Below are 13,107 nucleotides of genomic sequence, written 5' to 3'. Positions count from 1 at the left end.
TATACTGATTGCAAACAAAAACTCCATAGGCCAAATAATATAAACTTCTCAAATAAAAAGACATGAGTTTTCATCAGCACCAAACTGGTAATAGTACTATCCTGACACTAACACGATAATGCACTTTATTTCAATCCACTAACTAACTAATTTTACACCTGGCATGTTGTAAATGTTCAGTAGGGTATGTAGGGACTTTGTGATCATTATGAATGTTTTAGACTTCATTCGCCTAGTCGTACACACATTAATTTTGTTTGGTTAATGTAGTAACGATGCTGTTAATGCTGAATAGTTTATTATCATGTTTGTAAATTTTAATATAGTTCTGCAGTCCCTATTATAAATAATAATAATGCCAGCTAAACAAAAATAAACAATGCCTGTAAAGGTATCAAAATATCTTTATTGACCCAAATTAACAAATGCAACAACATGAAAACAGAAATGAAGTGTAGTACTTCACGAGAATGAATGTGAAATGGTTTATGGCCTTTTATTGAAAGGCTGCAGAAGCTAGATACAGATACATTTGATTCTTCCGGTCTGGGTGCCCATACAGTAGTGTTCAAAAAAATAGCAGTGATTTAAAAAAAGTGAATAAAGCTCAAAATCATCATAACATTTATTTCCATAAATGCAAATGCAATGAAAATACTAAACTTTCAATTCTAAATCAAAACATTAACAACATTTAGCAAGTTTGTGTTAATCCATTTACATTTTCAGAATTTAGCAGACGCTTTTATCCAAAGCGACTTACACACAATGAGCGGAACACAATGAGCAATTGAGGGTTAAGGGCCTTGCTCAGGGACCCAACAGTGGCAACTTGGTGGTGGCGGGGCTTGAACCGGCAATCTTCTGTTTACTAGTCCAGTACCTTAACCACTGAGCTATCACTGTCCCTTTACAGGAAGTTAAGAAAAATTAATATTAGGCTGTTCAAAAAAAATAGCATTGCCAGCATTTTTCTTTAAAAACTAAAGAAATTATCTATAAACTGAAAAAAATGTTTGAGGTTTCACTTTACTTTAAATTACTGAACTAATATTTAGTGGCATAACAATTGTTTACGAGATCTGTGTTGCATCGAGTCGACCAACTTCTGGCACCTCTGAACAGGTATCCAGTCCACGATGATTAGACGACATTCCACAGTTCTTCTGCAATTTTGGGTTTTGAATAAAAAAAACGCGCTTCAGATATCAGAACACAAGTTCTCTGTGGGATTAAAGTCAGGGGATTGGTCTGGCCACTCAATTACCTCAATCTTGTTTGTCTGTAACTAAGATGTTTTGGGTCATTGTCATGTTGAAACACCCATTTTAAGGACATTTCTTCTTCGACATATAGGGTAACATGATCTCCTCAAGTATTCTGATATATTTAAACTGATCCATGATCCCTCGTATGTGATAAATAGGTGTAACACCATGGTATAAATAAACATCCCATATCATCATTTTGTACCACCATGCTTTACTAGATTGAAGACTCAGTGTACTGTGGCTTGAATTCAGTGCTCGAGGGTCGTCTGACGTACTGTCTACGGCCACTAGACCCAAAAAGAACAATTTTGCTTTCACCAGTCCACAAAATGTTCAGCCATTTCTCTTTGGAACAGTCAATGTGTTCCTTGGCAAATGTTAACCCATTCAGGACACGTCTTTTTCTTAACAACAGGACTTTGCAAGGAGTTATTGCTGGTAAATTGGCTTCACTTAATCATCTTCTGTACTCACTGGTAACTTCACATGTTCCTTGATCTCTCTGGAGGTGATCATTGGCTGATCATTTGCCATTCTGGCTATTCTTCAATCCATTCAAACAGTAGTTCCACGCTTCCTTCTACGTCTTTCAGGTGTTGGTTGTCACTTCAAGGTATTTGAGATCATTTTAGCTGAGCAGCCGATAATTTGCTGAACTTCTCTGTATGTTTTTCCCTCTACAATCAACTTTTTAATCAAAGTACGCTGTTCATCAGAACAATGTCTGGAACAACCCATTTTACCCAGTATTTCAGAAGGAAATGTGCTATGACCAACCTGTGCAACATTTGCCCCCCTCCTACCTTAAATAAGGGCCAAAATTGACTACTGTTCTTCTGCAGAATGAATGAAAGACTTCACCAATTGAATTCCTCACTGCTATTATTTTGAACAACCACCTTTCAATCAATGCTTCGATTACTCAGAATGAGCGGCATGCATGTTCTAATTGTTGGGTTTGTTTTGTTTTCATTACTCTACTACACTTTCAAGTAAATTTTTTGCTATGTGGAAATAGCATTTCTACTAAAAACAGTGATATATCAGGTTAATGGTGTTGGACTGCTATTTTTTTGAACACCACTGTACATGTGCCCATGTTATTATGTTGTATGTTACTATGACATGTCATTTCATTCTAAATATTCCAGTCAACTGTCAGTGGTATAATAGCAAAGTGGAAGCGATTGGGAACGACAGCAACTCAGCCCCAAAGTGAATGTGATTTAACAACTTTAGCTCAAAACAGAATATTTATTTGTGAATTGCAAACAAAATGGAGAGGTCCTAATGTACAGTTCTGTCATCAGTGACAGACATTCTCCCCAACAAATATCCACAAGATTGGAGATCTATTAGAGAAAGAACCAACATACAGGTCTCCAGTACGTTCTGAATGTGTAGCACCTCAGTGACAGTCACACTGATGTTTTTACAACCCAGTTAACAATACTCGGTGGAAAAAAAAACATTATGAAGTCAAAACCCAGCATAACAAATATCTGTTTATCTTTGCTCAGTAATAATCATCTGAAATAAAAAAATATTTCTCGTGTTCTCGTAGCCCAGTCAAAATAAAAACTGTTGCACCATGGAGACATGTTCCTGACAGACATTCTCAGATAAGGTTGATGCTGCTCCAGTGCTGCTGCATTATGCTGCTACAAAGGATCACCTCCACCTCTCATGATGAAGACATCTCACAGCAATCACAGTCCTCAAATGGTGCGGTGAACATTACAGATCCTTAAATGCAATAGATAAATAAACAAATTAAAATAATTCATAGGAAGTCAGGAAACATCACTAGAACTAGGGATCCCCCTCAGACTTTTTCTACTAAGCTTTTCTACAGACAACAACAAGTCCAGTCATGAAATTTCCTCACTACTAAATATTCCACAGTCAACTGTCAGTGGTATTATAACAAAGTGGAAGTGATTGGGAACGACAGCAACTCAGCCCCGAAGTGTCAGACCACGTAAAGTGTCAGAGCAGGGTCGCCAAGTGCTGAGGCGGCTCATACTGCATAAAAGTCTGGAACGTTCTGCTGATTCAATAACTGCAGAGTTCCAAACCTGCTGTTAGAGCTGCAAAAAGGGGACCAACTGTATATTAATGCCTATGGATTAAGAATGGGACGTCACTCAAGTTCATATGCGTGCAAAGGCAGACGAGCGAATACTTTTGGCAATATAGTTTAATTTAAACTTTGTCCACCTAAGTTGAATTCAGTTTATTAACTGAATGTGATATTATATACTTATATACTGTTACTGCAATAATACCTGTGTAACTGTAGAGATGCTGTATTCCCCACTACATGCTGTCTTGTCAACCCTGGATTTCTTCTTGACCTCCTCTGATCACCGTCACTAGCATAATTGTCACAGTCCAGAAATAGAAAGGCCTGAGGTAAACAGTAAATAGTATTATCCAGCAATCTGAACATGGCAGACTCAACCAAACCTTCAGCCTACCACTACACATCTGACACCTACACAGACATATAGTCACACGCCGAGTAAACCATCTGTTAACACACACATAGATAATACTTTTATATTTATTTTATTTTATAGTTAAGATCAGTACATCCATAATAAGAGGATGACGTATTGTGTATAGCTTTTAGAAGATAAAATACACACAGTAAATGGAAGTTTTCATGCTATTAATATATATATATATATATATATATATATATATATATATCCTGTGCAGCACTGAAAATTTTAACTTCACTTGACAACTAATACAAGTCCAATCTAATCTGACCAGAATGTCCAAACGTTTGCATTGAACTGTAATATAAGAAATATCCAAAGTACAACATGAAGTAAAACATCAATTAAACACATACCATAGCATTGTCATAACAGTGAAGGATTGAGATACCACCATACATGTATACATGTATGATAGACCAGTAGTACAAAGATTTAAAAAATGTAATCTTATATTATACTAAATACTGAGTATTTAGAAGCTATTAAACTATCCTGATAAATAAGTCCTTCCACAACAGAGTTAAAAAATAGCATACTGAAACAGTCCCTATGTAGCCATTCATTTACTCCCTGCAGTTGAGTTAAGTTTCAGAACAGTTTCTAAAGAATGGCAAAATTAAAGTGTATTCAGACAGATACATAATTAAGTATTCAGAACTTTTATTTCATGTTTGTACTAGTAACTGTACTGTGTATTAGTATTCTGATACTGTGTGCTATAACAAAATGTGGTTATTATTTATTTTCCTTCTCTATCACACTGGCAGGTTCCCACGTATCATCCCAGTCTTTCACCTTAGTATAAACAAGCAAATTCAATAACATCACTTAACATCACTTGCTTAACTAAGCTGGCTGATGTTTTGGACACCAACAGAAATAGGGATTTCTTGTATTTACAGAACATTCACAAAAACATGCCAAAGTGACAGGTTATAGGTTAGGACTTAACACTTTGTTTCAGTATCTCTGAATGAACAGAAGTATTTTTAATTTTATTTTACAGATCCATCCACTACGTATATCAGGAAATCAGACAATAGCTCAAGTTTTAGCATCTTACCTCATTCTTCTCTCAAGTATTTGCTCAAAGTGGAAAAGTTTCTGCCTGCTACATTTTCTGCACCCTAAAAGTAAAACACAAAAGACAAAACACGTCTCTCAACCTCTAAAATTAAAATTAAAACACATGTACACACGTACACACACGTACGCACACGCACACCCACACGCACACCCACACGCACACCCACACCCACACGCACACCCACACACAGCCTTTAACACCACATTCAGTTTCAAATACCTTTTTCAAATCAAATAAATTTTTTACCTAAATTTGTGAGATTTTACCAGAGTAAAGTCTCGTAACCGAGAGCTGTAATAAAGTTTTAATATTCTGTTCTTACCGCTCAAACGCCGGCCCTCACGATCCGCTCTCAGTTTCTCCAGATGGATCAGAACCAGTTAGCAGCAACGCTAACACAGCAACCAGAGCCCAACACGCCGAGTACACCATCTGCTAACACACACACATAGATAATACTTTTATATTTATTTTATCTTATAGTTAAGATCAGTACATCCATAATAAGAGGATATTACAGATAAATCTATTAAACTCTGATATGATTTAAAATAATAAAGATAAACAATTTTTATCTACACATATTAATGTTCCTCATCCTACACACCCTGTTTTATAGATTCTACCATTATATTTTATTTTATAGTTGAGATCAGTAAATCCATAATAATTTCAAATACCTTTTTATTGCAAACAATTTAGATCTAAACCTGTACGATACAAACACTTAAGGTGGGAGCCAACAAACACTTGGGGTGGGAGCCAACAAACAAACACTTGGGGTGGGAGCCAAAAAACAAACACTTGGGGTGGGAGCCAACAAACACTTGGGGTGGGAGCCAACAACCACTTGGGGTGGGAGCCAACAAACAAACACTTGGGGTGGGAGCCGCAAACAAACACTTGGGGTGGGAGCCGCAAACAAACACTTGGGGTGGGAGCCGCAAACAAACACTTGGAGTGGGAGCCAACAAACACTTGGGGTGGGAGCCAACAAACACTTGGAGTGAGAGCCAACAAACACTTGGGGTGGGAGCCGCAAACAAACACTTGGGGTGGGAGTTAACAAACAAACACTTGGGGTGGGAGTTAACAAACAAACACTTGGGGTGGGAGCCAACAAACAAACACTTGGGGTGGGAGCCAACAAACAAACACTTGGGGTGGGAGCCACAAACAAACACTTGGGGTGGGAGCCAACAAACAAACACTTGGGGTGGGAGTTAACAAACAAACACTTGGGGTGGGAGCCAACAAACAAACACTTGGGGTGGGAGCCGCAAACAAACACTTGGGGTGGGAGCCAAAAAACACTTGGGGTGGGAGCCGCAAACAAACACTTGGGATGGGAGCCAACAAACAAACACTTGGGGTGGGAGCCAACAAACAAACACTTGGGGTGGGAGCCAACAAACAAACACTTGGGGTGGGAGCCAACAAACAAACACTTGGGGTGGGAGCCAACAAACAAACACTTGGGGTGGGAGTTAACAAACAAACACTTGGGGTGGGAGCCAACAAACAAACACTTGGGGTGGGAGTTAACAAACAAACACTTGGGGTGGGAGTTAACAAACAAACACTTGGGGTGGGAGCCAACAAACAAACACTTGGGGTGGGAGTTAACAAACAAACACTTGGGGTGGGAGTTAACAAACAAACACTTGGGGTGGGAGCCAACAAACAAACACTTGGGGTGGGAGCCACAAACAAACACTTGGGGTGGGAGCCACAAACAAACACTTGGGGTGGGAGCCAACAAACACTTGGGGTGGGAGTTAACAAACAAACACTTGGGGTGGGAGCCAACAAACAAACACTTGGGGTGGGAGCCAACAAACAAACACTTGGGGTGGGAGCCAACAAACAAACACTTGGGGTGGGAGCCAACAAACAAACACTTGGGGTGGGAGCCAACAAACAAACACTTGGGGTGGGAGCCAACAAACAAACACTTGGGGTGGGAGCCGCAAACAAACACTTGGGGTGGGAGCCAACAAACAAACACTTGGGGTGGGAGCCACAAACAAACACTTGGGGTGGGAGCCACAAACAAACACTTGGGGTGGGAGCCACAAACAAACACTTGGGGTGGGAGTTAACAAACAAACACTTGGGGTGGGAGTTAACAAACAAACACTTGGGGTGGGAGTTAACAAACAAACACTTGGGGTGGGAGCCAACAAACAAACACTTGGGGTGGGAGCCAACAAACAAACACTTGGGGTGGGAGCCAACAAACACTTGGGGTGGCCGCAAACAAACACTTGGGGTCGGAGGCGCAAACAAACACTTGGGGTCGGAGGCGCAAACAAACACTTGGGGTGTGAGCCACAAATAAACACTTGGGGTGGGAGCCAACAAACAAACACTTGGGGTGGGAGCCAACAAACAAACACTTGGGGTGGGAGCCAACAAACACTTGGGGTGGCCGCAAACAAACACTTGGGGTCGGAGGCGCAAACAAACACTTGGGGTCGGAGGCGCAAACAAACACTTGGGGTGTGAGCCACAAATAAACACTTGGGGTGGGAGCCAACAAACAAACACTTGGGGTGGGAGCCAACAAACAAACACTTGGGGTGGGAGCCACAAACAAACACTTGGGGTGGGAGCCGCAAACAAACACTTGGGGTGGGAGCCGCAAACAAACACTTGGGGTGGGAGCCAACAAACAAACACTTGGGGTGGGAGCCAACAAACAAACAAACACTTGGGGTGGGAGCCAACAAACAAACACTTGGGGTGGGAGCCAACAAACACTTGGGGTGGGAGCCAACAAACACTTGGGGTGGGAGCCAACAAACACTTGGGGTGGGAGCCAACAAACAAACACTTGGGGTGGGAGCCGCAAACAAACACTTGGGGTGGGAGCCAACAAACAAACACTTGGGGTGGGAGCCAACAAACACTTGGGGTGGGAGCCAACAAACACTTGGGGTGGGAGCCAACAAACACTTGGGGTGGGAGCCAACAAACACTTGGGGTGGGAGCCAACAAACAAACACTTGGGGTGGGAGCCACAAACAAACACTTGGGGTGGGAGCCGCAAACAAACACTTGGGGTGGGAGCCGCAAACAAACACTTGGGGTGGGAGCCAACAAACAAACACTTGGGGTGGGAGCCAACAAACAAACACTTGGGGTGGGAGCCAACAAACAAACACTTGGGGTGGGAGCCAACAAACAAACAAACACTTGGGGTGGGAGCCAACAAACAAACACTTGGGGTGGGAGCCAACAAACACTTGGGGTGGGAGCCAACAAACACTTGGGGTGGGAGCCAACAAACAAACACTTGGGGTGGGAGCCAACAAACAAACACTTGGGGTGGGAGCCAACAAACAAACACTTGGGGTGGGAGCCAACAAACAAACACTTGGGGTGGGAGCCAACAAACAAACACTTGGGGTGGGAGCCAACAAACAAACACTTGGGGTGGGAGCCAACAAACAAACACTTGGGGTGGGAGCCAACAAACAAACACTTGGGGTGGGAGCCAACAAACAAACACTTGGGGTGGGAGCCAACAAACAAACACTTGGGGTGGGAGCCAACAAACAAACACTTGGGGTGGGAGCCGCAAACAAACACTTGGGGTGGGAGCCAACAAACAAACACTTGGGGTGGGAGCCAACAAACACTTGGGGTGGGAGCCAACAAACACTTGGGGTGGGAGCCAACAAACAAACACTTGGGGTGGGAGCCGCAAACAAACACTTGGGGTGTGAGCCGCAAACAAACACTTGGGGTGGGAGCCGCAAACAAACACTTGGGGTGGGAGCCGCAAACAAACACTTGGGGTGGGAGCCAACAAACAAACACTTGGGGTGGGAGCCAACAAACAAACACTTGGGGTGGGAGCCAACAAACAAACACTTGGGGTGGGAGCCAACAAACAAACACTTGGGGTGGGAGCCAACAAACAAACACTTGGGGTGGGAGCCAACAAACAAACACTTGGGGTGGGAGCCGCAAACAAACACTTGGGGTGGGAGCCGCAAACAAACACTTGGGGTGGGAGCCAACAAACAAACACTTGGGGTGGGAGCCAACAAACAAACACTTGGGGTGGGAGCCAACAAACAAACACTTGGGGTGGGAGCCAACAAACAAACACTTGGGGTGGGAGCCAACAAACAAACACTTGGGGTGGGAGCCAACAAACAAACACTTGGGGTGGGAGCCAACAAACAAACACTTGGGGTGGGAGCCAACAAACACTTGGGGTGGGAGCCAACAAACAAACACTTGGGGTGGGAGCCAACAAACAAACACTTGGGGTGGGAGCCGCAAACAAACACTTGGGGTGTGAGCCGCAAACAAACACTTGGGGTGTGAGCCGCAAACAAACACTTGGGGTGTGAGCCGCAAATAAACACTTGGGGTGGGAGCCAACAAACAAACACTTGGGGTGGGAGCCAACAAACAAACACTTGGGGTGGGAGCCAACAAACAAACACTTGGGGTGGGAGCCAACAAACAAACACTTGGGGTGGGAGCCGCAAACAAACACTTGGGGTGGGAGCCGCAAACAAACACTTGGGGTGGGAGCCAACAAACAAACACTTGGGGTGGGAGCCAACAAACAAACACTTGGGGTGGGAGCCAACAAACAAACACTTGGGGTGGGAGCCAACAAACAAACACTTGGGGTGGGAGCCAACAAACACTTGGGGTCGGAGGCGCAAACAAACACTTGGGGTGGGAGCCAACAAACAAACACTTGGGGTGGGAGCCGCAAACAAACACTTGGGGTGTGAGCCGCAAACAAACACTTGGGGTGGGAGCCGCAAACAAACACTTGGGGTGGGAGCCAACAAACAAACACTTGGGGTGGGAGCCAACAAACAAACACTTGGGGTGGGAGCCAACAAACAAACACTTGGGGTGGGAGCCAACAAACAAACACTTGGGGTGGGAGCCAACAAACACTTGGGGTCGGAGGCGCAAACAAACACTTGGGGTCGGAGGCGCAAACACTTGTCAGATGTAAACACGGCAGATGTAAACACGGCAGATGTAAACCACCTTTTTCATATCAAATACCTTTTTTTACCTGAATTTGTGAGATTTTACCAGAGTAAAGTCTCGTAACCGAGAGCTGTAATAAAGTTTTAATATTCTGTTCTTACCGCTCCAACGCCGGCCCTCACGATCCGCTCTCAGTTTCTCCAGATGGATCAGAACCAGTTAGCAGCAACGCTAACACAGCAACCAGAGCCCAACACGCCGAGTACACCATCTGCTAACACACACACATAGATAATACTTTTATATTTATTTTATCTTATAGTTAAGATCAGTACATCCATAATAAGAGGATATTACAGATAAATCTATTAAATCTATTTGTGGGAAAAAAGGCGAGCTCAGGTGAAGATGTGGAACTTGAGGATGCCCCCTCCTCTTGCCAATCAGAAGTGTGGCAGCGTTTTGGTCTCCTCAAGACCCAAAATGAAAAAAGGACAAAAATGGACAAAAAAAAAAAAAACTACCGGATACTGAACTACACAAATAGCACAACGAACATGATAAACATATAAAGCTCCGGTCACCCCGCGTAAGGTAAAATCATTCATAAAAGATAAAACCACGCTGACCAGCGTGTTTACACATCCGCTCTCTGAGCAAAAGAGCTGCATCGGCATTTTCATGGCAAAAGTAGCTGAAAATGAGGGATTTTGATTGCTGGTTAACACACTGGAGCCTAAATACTGCATCCCATCGTGCCTGCACTTCAGCCACACTGTAATGCCGGCACTTTACTTTACAGCACTTTACCAAGCTTGGACGGAGCACAGGCAAAACCTCAGTTTATTTAATGTGGGATTTGTTTTACATTTTCATTTCAGTTTTTTTTTTTTTTTTTTTTACACGATGTGAAATGTGAGGGGAAAATGTGCAGTATTGTTTTGATTATTTAGATAATTAAATAATAAAAAATAAATAATAAGATAGTTTATTAATAAATACGTATTATACAGTAATACAGCTGTGAAGATGAAATCTCCTTACAGCTTAATATACATTACTACCATGTTCTGATGCACATAAAGTGTAGCAGAAACAAAAGTGTGTCTATGTCTAACCAAAACCAATCTATGTATAGAGCGATCTAAAAAGTTAGAAAAAAAATGTGTATTTGTTTGTGTACAGACCGCTATTTTAAGATCAATACAATAAAATTAACATCAAATTGTTATCAAGTTCCACCCATAGTCATGAAGAACACTTACTTTAGTACTCATGGTGTGATTTTGGGACATTTTTACAGTACAAATTTGGAGTAATGTAATAAACTTGAGTAACGTGTCTATTTGGTTGTGTACAGACCCCTTTTTGAAGATCAATAAAATTTTTGGGACAATTTTACTGTAGGAATCTGGTTTAATGTGATGGCAAACTTATGTAAAGTGTAAAATTACACCAAAAGTACCACGATGAACACTTCTTGTAGAGTAATCGGATGGTAAACCGATGTAAAGTGTCTGTGTTAACACCACATTTCGAAGTACAATAAAATAAGCAAATCAAAGTGTTATTAAATGCCACCACTACATTCATAAAGAACATTTATGTTGTGATAGAGACAATTTACTGTAGGAATTTAGAGTGACAGGATGGCAAATCCACATTAAGTGTATATTCGGTGTTGTTAAAACCACCTTCTGAAATCCAATTTAAAGCAAATCAAACTGTTATCAAATGAGACCACTATGATCAAAAAGAGCACTTACTCTAGTAAGATCAATAAAATAAGCAAATGAAATTGTTATTAAATACCACCCTTACATTCATGAAGAACACTTACTGTAGTACTCATGTTGTGATTTTAAGACAATTTTACTGCTGAAATTTGGAGTAATGGCATCACAAATTTGCAAAATTGGTTTTGTATAGACCTGGGGGTCCAAAGTGTTAATTATCTGAACATGGTGATCAAGCATTAACGAATAATGAAATAATTTTAGATTTTATTTGACATTTGATTTTAAAAACAACCGAATAGACACTTTATATAAGTTTGTTATAACATTACTCCAAATTCCTACAGTAAAATTGTCCCAGAATCACACCATGAGTACTAGAGTAAGTGTTCTTTATAACTGTATGGGTGGAACTTCAGAATTAGATTGTTTTAATTGTATTGTTCTTCTAAGAGTGGTCTGTACACAATTAAAGAGACACTTTACTCAAAGTAAAAACATGTGAAAAGTCATTAATAACAGAATGAATGCTCGTGTGTAATGGAGTGGATTTGGTGTATCAGAATACGGTAGATTATGATTATGAATCTGTAAACAGCAGCTTTCCTCTCTCCAACACTTCCTCTACCGTAAACACGGTTTAAACGCGCAGTAATATTTAAGTGCAGATCAGAATCAGATTCAGATTTATTATCCAAGTATGTGGAGACACACAAGGAATTAGTTTCCGGCTGATGGGATCTCTCTAGTAATAATACAGTGTACAAGCATCGTATACATTAAACATTAAACACAAAATTATACAAACTATAAGATTATATAGATGCAATATACAGAGATGTAATTAAGCAGCATCTGAAATATTTACAAAACAGAGCGCGTGACCGCGGTCTCTCATTCAGCTGATGCACTTACATTCAGTACCAGATCAATATTACACTCAAAAATCATTCCTCTAGTACTGCGTGTTGATCTGTGATTATTGTTGCACTAAACTAAATTACAACATAAATAGATTTATAAAATCTTACCGTCATCTTAGCCCACGTGTTAGCATAACAGCTAATGCTACAAGCCGACCAAACAAACGAGCCAGAAAGACTTTCTGCAAAGTTAAAGATGAATAAATGAATAAAAACGCAACAATTCCACACAAATAGAAGAGAAATAAAGAGAATTAAGTGAATAATCAGAGTGTTACGGAACTTACCAGAAGCATTTCTGATCACGAGCAGAATTACACCGGGACTGGGCTCTCACTCTCCTTTAACAGCTCTGTGTGCATCATGAGCTCCTGTATCATGTAGCGCCTCCAGCGGTCAGGAGTAGACGCTGCACCCTCCTGCCACAGCGCAGTACTGTGTGGAATAAGAACACACACACACACACACACACACACTCACACACACACACTCACACACACACACAAACACACACACTCACTCACTCACACCCCCACACACACTCACACACACACACTCACACTCCCAGACCCCGACAAACTGCCCCACCTACTGGGGGAGCACAGA

General features: G+C 41.5%; 1 long non-coding RNA gene across 1 annotated transcript; it reads right to left on the bottom strand.

Moving 5' to 3' along the window:
* Positions 1-386: 386 nt before the first annotated feature.
* Positions 387-12,902, bottom strand: LOC134323452 (uncharacterized). The gene is made up of 7 exons (XR_010014052.1): positions 12,789-12,902; positions 12,610-12,683; positions 10,004-10,113; positions 5,191-5,300; positions 4,845-4,908; positions 3,560-3,681; positions 387-3,017 (listed from the first exon to the last, which is right to left on the bottom strand). It is a non-coding gene; the product is annotated as an uncharacterized LOC134323452 (long non-coding RNA).
* Between the last annotated feature and the right edge of the window lie 205 nt (positions 12,903-13,107).

This window comes from Trichomycterus rosablanca, chromosome 11 (assembly GCF_030014385.1).
Source record: "Trichomycterus rosablanca isolate fTriRos1 chromosome 11, fTriRos1.hap1, whole genome shotgun sequence".
Classification (NCBI taxonomy): Eukaryota; Metazoa; Chordata; class Actinopteri; order Siluriformes; family Trichomycteridae; genus Trichomycterus; species Trichomycterus rosablanca.
Note: the sequence above shows the minus strand (reverse complement) of the source record. Positions and strands in the feature narration are given on the sequence as shown.